The sequence below is a fragment of the Lathyrus oleraceus genome, chromosome 4, assembly GCF_024323335.1.
Source record: "Lathyrus oleraceus cultivar Zhongwan6 chromosome 4, CAAS_Psat_ZW6_1.0, whole genome shotgun sequence".
In the NCBI taxonomy this organism is placed as follows: Eukaryota; Viridiplantae; Streptophyta; class Magnoliopsida; order Fabales; family Fabaceae; genus Lathyrus; species Lathyrus oleraceus.
Genome location: NC_066582.1, coordinates 443,621,237 through 443,629,660, shown reverse-complemented (window position 1 = coordinate 443,629,660; position 8,424 = coordinate 443,621,237).

The following is an 8,424-nucleotide window of genomic DNA, read 5'->3' as shown; positions in this document are numbered from 1 at the left end:
AAATAACAAAAATATTTTTGGTATTTTTGAATATTTAAAAGTATTTTAAATGAATTAAAAACAACCAGAAAAGAAATAGTTCACAAAAAATATTAAATGGAATCACAAAAATAATTAAAAATCATTTTTAGAAACTAGAATTTAAGAGAAAGATTTTGCAATTGGTTCCATATTTTTGTGATTCCAAATAAAGAAGTTATGATTTTTTAAAATTAATTGGAATAAAAGAAAATTAAAATAGAAATTAAAAATAGCAAAAATCCACAGCGCTTGGATCTTGGTTCATTAATTGACGTGGCGCATCTGGTGGTTGAGAAGCGTGCGCTCATGGAACTCTTGAGTCAACAGCGAAGCACAAAGCATTTAAAATAGTCAATCAAACCAAGAGCCAAGATTAGATCTGAAGCAATGGATCCAAGGGCCAGGAACTCATCCATGTAGGAACGGTGGTGGAAACCACCGTCTTCTCCGGTGAACCTCATTGTTTCCGGCCAGAGTTGCATGTTTTTAAACCTCAACCAAAACTCACGATCTATACATCATTAGAAAGCTGGGGTGATGTACATGACCCCTGTAACCTTAGTTTCCACTCAAGATCCCTATAGAGAGAGAAATCTGAGATGGAAAAATGAGGTGTTCAATCTGAACTTACTCAATTCACAAAATTAAAATTACAAACCAATTGCCCCTCACATGAGGACTTCAGAGGTACCAACCAATACATGAAATGCTCAATATCCAAAGAGATTTGAATGAAAACAGTTGGAGAATCAACCTTTGAAGTGCAACTTTTCAATGCTTGATCCACTCCAATTCTTCAATGCAGCTTGCTCTTGAAGTAACAAGGAAGCTAGGCTAAGGAATTTGAAGCTGAAGATCAACCAAGGGAGTTGAAATTCAAGCTTGAAAAATGGAAAAAAATGCAGAGTTCCTTTGAGTGAGGGTTAGGGATTCAAATGTGCAGAGCTTCAGGCGCCTTTAGGTTGAAGTTTGAAGTGTGCAAGGCATTCTATTTATAGCCAAGGCTGATGCAATGCATGAAGAAACTCGTCTGCATGTGAAATTGGGTCCTCCATGCATGGGCCTGTACAGGCGCATGTGAGGCCCAAAAGCAATGGCAATTGAGTGCTAATCATCAACCGAATGAAATTGGACATGCAGATTGCAATGCATAAGCTTGTGCATGGAATTTTAACATGGTATGCATAATTGAAACCAAAACTTCACCTCTTCAAAAATTCCATTTGCAAAATTGAAACATAGGCATGTGGGTAATGGTTGGAATGGTCTTGACATAAGGAACAAATGTTATGTTGAACAAAAATCCATTTGGAGTTGGGAAAATATTGAAAACTGGCCATGAAGTTCAAGGTACCAAACATGTATATGAGAATTTTGCCAACATGGACCAACTTCAAGCCCTTCTGTTTCAATGATGCAAGCCTCAAATGACAAAACCTCCAACATCAAAGTTGTATCTATTTTCAAGAAAATAAATTTGGACTTAAATTTTGCATCATTTGAATTTTTTATGAGAAAGTTATGGGAACTTGAAGTTGGACTTTTTCACATTTCAATGACTTTGGTCCAAAGTGACCTATAATGTTTTGTATTATCACATGTATTTCTTTTAGGATTATGAACTTTTGTCCAACATAAAATCGGAAGTATACATCTTAAAATTTCCAATTCATTTGTTCCCACCTCAAAATCATAAAAAATGAGTGAGTTAGGTCCTTGGGAAGTTGACCCAAAATTAAGGTTTCAGTCAAAATGACCTATAATGTTTTGAAATGAATGATGACCTTCCAAGTTTCAAATGGATTTTTGATGAACATGAAAGTTGTTCATATGGTTCTTAAGAACATTATTCCTCTTGGGGTCATCTTCATTTGACAAACACATCAAATGTTAGGTCTTAGTGGATTTCAAAATAGTTAGATGAATTGACTGATCAATTTCTCAAGTCCAAACTTCATATCTTGATGAATGAATGATTTAGGAAACTCACATAGGCTCATATATGCATAAAATGATGAATTAAATAACTTCCCTTGATTTTATTTGATCATAGGTTGAGGTTGCTTCATGAGCAAGGCATAGTCAATGCACAGTTGAATTAGGGTTTCCTTGGGAAACAATCCTCAAGCCCTTTGGTTTATCTTGATCAAATTCGAAAATTTAGATACTTGGGAGGCATATATGATGATTGAGAGCTTTGTGAACCATTGTAATGCTTGCTTTCAACTTCATCTGGCCACTTCAATGGGTATAGGAGCCATCTAGGAGCCTTGAATCACATGACTGCTTAAGCTTCAAAACAAAACAAGTTAGTGACATATTTTTGTGCTTTTGGTTAGTAAACAAAATAATAAAAACAATAATATACAATTCAGGCATGCTTGGTGGTCTCAAACCAAACCACACAAGTCCCACCCTAGGGTTAAGGAGCCAAGATGCTATGATCCTTGAGGCAAATGCAATGTGCAATGGTATGATGCCATGAGGGATCTTAGGGTCAAAATTAGGGTCTTACACCTAAGATAATAAATAAAATAAAAGACAAACAAACAATATATACAATCATAAGATATGGCTCAAGTGAGCAAAGTGAAAAGGACTTAAAACATAAACAAGTTGCATGAAATGTAAATGTCAATGAATAATAAAGGTACTTGAAATTTAAAGTGCATAAAATAAATGACTTGAAAGTAAAGCGATATTAATTAAGAAGTTAGTCAATGGTTAGTCAAATATTAGTGATGATTTTTAATTGATTAAGTCATTCTTTAGAGAACACTCAACCATTCATTCACAACTTGGATAATTCAACAAGTATGCCACTATCTCTCATGAAAGGAAAAAAGGTCAAGTTTCCACACAATGCCATGATGAATTGGAGACTTATAATCTCACTTACTAGAATGCTATGCCTCGAGGGTCAAATTTAGCTCTATGTTAAGCAATCGTAATTGGACTTATGTAGAAGTCACAACTATCTGACGTTGGACAATAAAAACATAGGTGTTAATGCATGTTAGAGATTTCGTACAAAGAACCAAACTCCTAAAACATACCACACACAAAAAGAAAAGTGGGAAGGACCTATCTTAGTCAGACTTGTGTTGATTCATCTAACATAAGGTCATTGATGAACAACTAGCATTTAGACATTAGAGAAATCATTGGTAAAATGAATTATTGGGAAAGAATAGGGATGAAGATGAATAAGAAAAGGGAAATAGAAACACAAATTGATCATGGGAGAAATTTCATCTGATCAATACCATCCATTCATTTTGAGAGATGAAATATACATTTCATCATTCCCATAAATCCAATGGTTTTGATCAAACAAAAGTCAAATCAATCATGACCAAGGCCCAAACAGAAAGTCAAACATCATAAGACCATAAAAATGACTCAATATAATTTTTAAACATTTAATCAATTAAAAATCAAATTAAAAGTGAATTAAAAATAATTTTAATATGGACCAAACCTCAAATCCCTTCAAAACACCAAATAAATGGTCAAGGGATTTATCCTAGGTCAAACAAGGTCAAAGGACCTTAGACAAAAAATTTCATGATTTTTGGAAAGTCAAAAGTATTTTAAAACAATTAAAAATATGCACAAAAACATTTAATTCATGAAAAATATCAAAACTAATCCAAAAAATAATTTTAATTCAAAATATGAAAGAGAAAAATATTTGAAGATATTTGGTGAAAGTCCCATGTTTTTTGGATTAAAAATGAAATTATTATGAATAAAATAAAATAAAGGCTTTAAATTAAAATTCAAAAATTAAAATAAAATTCAGAAAAACAAGGGTCATCAGTTCTCCCTTAATAATTGAGGTGGTAGGTATGATGGTCAAGCGCGTGTCTATCAAATACCACAGTCAGCGTATGTACACGAGTGGTAATCAGAAAGAAGGGTTGAGATTAAAACGTGGAGAGATGATCTGATGGATATCACCTTGCCACCACACCACCAGAGCTAGGGCTTCGGTCATCTTCTCGAGTGGACCTCATCGGACTGGTCCACCAGCAACCACCACCAAAATAAAAAGTAAGGACATCATTTTAAAGGAAAAATGCCTATGAGCTCAAATCTGGCCTCCATTTCTTCCAATTCCAAGTATATTGAGGGATAATCGAAGACTTGAAGTTTCTGAAAATTCACCTTTGGGTAGCTATGATTTGACTTGATCTTAATCTGAATTCACTTGGTTCTTCCTCCTCTTACTTGTAGTGACCAATTGAGATGAAAAGGGCAATGAATCCTTGGAGTTTGAATCTCAATACAAAATGTGAAATTCAAACTTGATTTCAAAGAAAACTTCAAGGAATTCTATGGTGTAGGGTTTTGGGATGGCTTGGCAAGGCTTGGGTAATGTGTGTGTACTGCTCTTGAGGCAGTGCAATGGTATATCTAGGCTATGGAATTCAGTTTTGCACCCTCTTCAAATTTGGCTAAAAATAGTAACATTAGTGCATGGATGCATGGGCATTGGTTTGGGCCCAAACCTTGATGTACTCCCACTCTAATTCATGCATAATTGATACTGAAATCATCACATGTAAGCATGCAAAAAGAAATGATCACTTGAATTCAAAACTTGGCAAAACAAACCCAACAAAGGAAACATGCGCAAGTCCCTCAATTCTTGTCCAAATTAAGTGATCTTGGACTTTTTCGAAAGGTGACATCTAGGTGAACAAGTTTCATGTTGAACACTTTTCCGTTTGGAGCTTGGATCATGATGAATTTTAAGGTTAAAGTTGGAGAAATCAAACATAATTGAAAATTTTCTAAGTACAAAGTCAAATGACCACTTCTTCCACCGTGAATAACTTTTGCTATGAGCTTCAAATTAAAATTGTATCTTCACCAAAGTTTTAGCTATTTCATCGCTCTTCAATTTGGTCACAAATTTGAAATCATTTGGATTTGGCATGAAGGAGTTATGCATTTTAGAAGTTGAGGAAAATTGTTTGTTCAATGATGATGGCCCAAAATGACCTACAATGTTTTCTCTTGGCACCTGCCCTTGCAAGTTGAATTTGACATTTCTCAAAGAATAAAAGTTGGATAAGACATCATTAAATTGATCATTAAACTTGTTTGACATTCATCTCATAATAAATGAGCAAGTTATGGTCCTTGGAAGTTGACCTCCTAACTAGGGCATAAACAAAATGACCTATAATCTTTCACCATACAAAATGACTTTCCAAGCAAAACTAGATCTTGATGTCAACATGAAAGTTGTTTGGAATGTCATAAAGAGTAACTTTTCTCTTTGAATCATTTTCATATGACAAACATTGTAGGAGATAGGGTCTAGGGAACCTCAGTTTTGACCAGTTGACTTTCTTTGGTCAACCTTTTTGAACCAAGTTGCAAACTTGAAGTTCTTTTGATCTTTGGGACTCATGGAGGATCATATATGTATAATATGATGTATAATTAAGTATACCTTGATATATTTTCCCAATTTTTGAATAAACTTGCTGAGGAAGTCACACAAGATACCTAGATGAAGTAGGGCTTCCAAGGCAAACAAGCTTTAAACTCTTGATGAATTCCTGGTAAAAATGATAAATGAAGAACATGGGGATCCAGATATGATGCTTAGAACCATTGTGAATCTTTTCTTGATTGATCTCCTGTCATGAGGGTCTCAAACCCTAGTTGTGAGCTTGATGAGGCACAAATGGATGTACACACTACCTACAAAAGAAACAAAGCTACACATAGACATATTTTTGGAATTTTGGTTAGTGAAAAAAGAAAAAAAAATGTATGATACAATCAAATGTACTTGGTGATCTCTCCCAATGCAAACCCAATGAATGAGGGGAAAGGAGGATGCCAATGTGTGATCCCAAAGCCAATGCAAATGATGAGATAGCTTGAGGGATCTTAGGGCCGAAATTAGGGTCTTACAACAGTAAATTTCTCCGGGGTGCTTGGTACCTGAGACAGAAGAATGGCAGGAAGCCAGAAGAAAGGAGTAAGAACATCCTGCTCGGAACCCTCAAGCGAGCATATTGGAAGAACCCTATTCAATATGAGGATAGGGGATATCACCTTGTCTCCTCTTGATAGGAGAAAGAGAAGGTGATATTTGTAACTAGGAGTTGTACCTGAGGTATTATTTGTAACTATATTCAGGATAATCACTACATCTAGTATCTGGACTCCCAAAAAAGAAGTAGAAGCAATAACAGGAGCCACCAGAATCCGGACAGATATGTTGGTCATAAGGCATTCATCATTGGCAAGCATGAGAGCCTTCTGCAACTGATCCATGTTATCTACAAGGAACTAGTAACACTGCAAAAAAAAATCCCCAGATTCCCATCCTCATCAAATATTTTTTTGTATCTCAGATTGATCAAGCGCACTGACAATCGCATAAGTATTTAATTGTCTCTTCTTTTGCTGAAAAGAGAGTACTTCGACATGACAAAATCCCTCTTCATAATCAAACCCCTGATACCAGGAACACATATCCTCCTTTATTTTCATTTCCTCAGAAGATATAAGAGTTATCCCGAAATGGTAAGAAGGAAGAGGTCGATGGAAATACGCTCTAGACCAATACTTATGAAAACCGCTTATGTAGGAATTGGTGTATACTTCCGAAGCTGAAGACAAACAAAAGAAAATATGATATGTGTGAGTTATACTCCCAACCAGTATGAAACGTTTTAGAAAATTACCCCAGTCAGTGGAGAAATAAAAAAACCAAGGCACTTGGGGGCGAAGGAAGATCAATCACTGATCCCATACGTCGTCCTGGGAGGTACGAGCTATAGAAAAAAGATTGAAAAATATCCCTAAAGGAGGTTTCTAAGATTTATAACTAGTATAGAGTTGGAACACCTTCATAAAAGCCCAAGCTCCGAGATGAAGCTATGAGTGGGAAACTTTCAAATGGTCCACCACAACCACCTCAAAATCAGAGAAGGGTAAGTGTTTCCCCATCCTGGTGAAAAGACACTTGTATAAAGGAATCGGACAACCCTAAAAATAATTGTGTATCTTCGCCTCTTTACCTACTGGGAAAATCAACCAATCTGAGGGGCCACCAACCATAATATCATCTTTTTCTATAGACTTGACGGTATTCAAGACGGAGGGAGTCTCCACCACTTCAGCGGCCACCCAGTGGGAGTCTCCACCACCCAGCGGCCACCCAGTGGTATCTATTGCACTATGTGATTGTATCATACTTTGTATTTTATCATTTACTAACCAAAATATCAAAAATATGTCTTTGCATTTGTCTAACTCTTTTGTAGGTAGGGCACATGATCACCTTTGATTCATCAAGTTCACATATAGGGTTTAAGACCCTCAATGCAAGGAGCTCAATCAAGAAATTATCTACAATGGCTCTAGTCATCATATTGATTCCCTATGATATTTACAAGCTATTATGATCAAGAATCCTTCAAGAGCTTGGAAATGGTTTGCCTTGGAAACCCTAGTTCATTTGGGTATCTTGAGTAACTTCTTCAACAAGCTTCTTCAACAATTGATCAAATATTTCAAGGGGTATTTAAAATTTCATCATATTATGCATATATTATCTCCTATAAGTCCCAAAAGTCAAGAGAATTGCAAGTTATCAAGTTGGTTGATGGTGGTTAACCAGAGGAATTTATCTAATCAAAACTGGGGTCCCCTAGACCCTATCTCCTACAATTTTTATCATATGAAAATGATTCCAAGAGTAAAGTTACTATAAATGACATTCCAAAGAACTTTAATGTTGAGGTCTAGATCTAGTCAATTTTTATGATATGAAAGATTTATAAGTTTCATAACCAAATTCAAGGTGTCTACTTCAACCTTTATGTTTTAAGGAAGAGCTAATTCAACTTTTATGATCATGTGATATGAGGATACATTATAGGTCATTTTGGACCAATACCATTGAACAAGTGATTTTCCTCAACTTCAAAAATGCATAACTCATTCATCCCAAATCCAAATGAGGTCAAATTTGTGACCATTTTGAAGGATTTTGAAATAGATACAACTTTGATGAAGACACCTTTCTCATTTGAAGCTCACATAAAAAGTTAACCAAGGTGGAATAAGTGAACATATTGCTTGACACTTATAAATATTTTTGATATGTTAAAATTTCCAAACTTCCACTTCAAAATTCATCATGATACAAGCTTCAAATGGAAAAGTGTTCAACATAAGAGTTGTTCCTCTTGATCTAACCTTTCTAAAGAGTCCAATTTCATCTATTTTGGACAAGGTTTGAGGGGTCTGCGCATGGCTTGAACATGACATCATCATTTGGCAAAGATCAAACTTCAAACAGCTGTACACATTTTCCTTGCATTCCAATTCACATTCAGACTCATTTACACTTGATTATGGACCTAA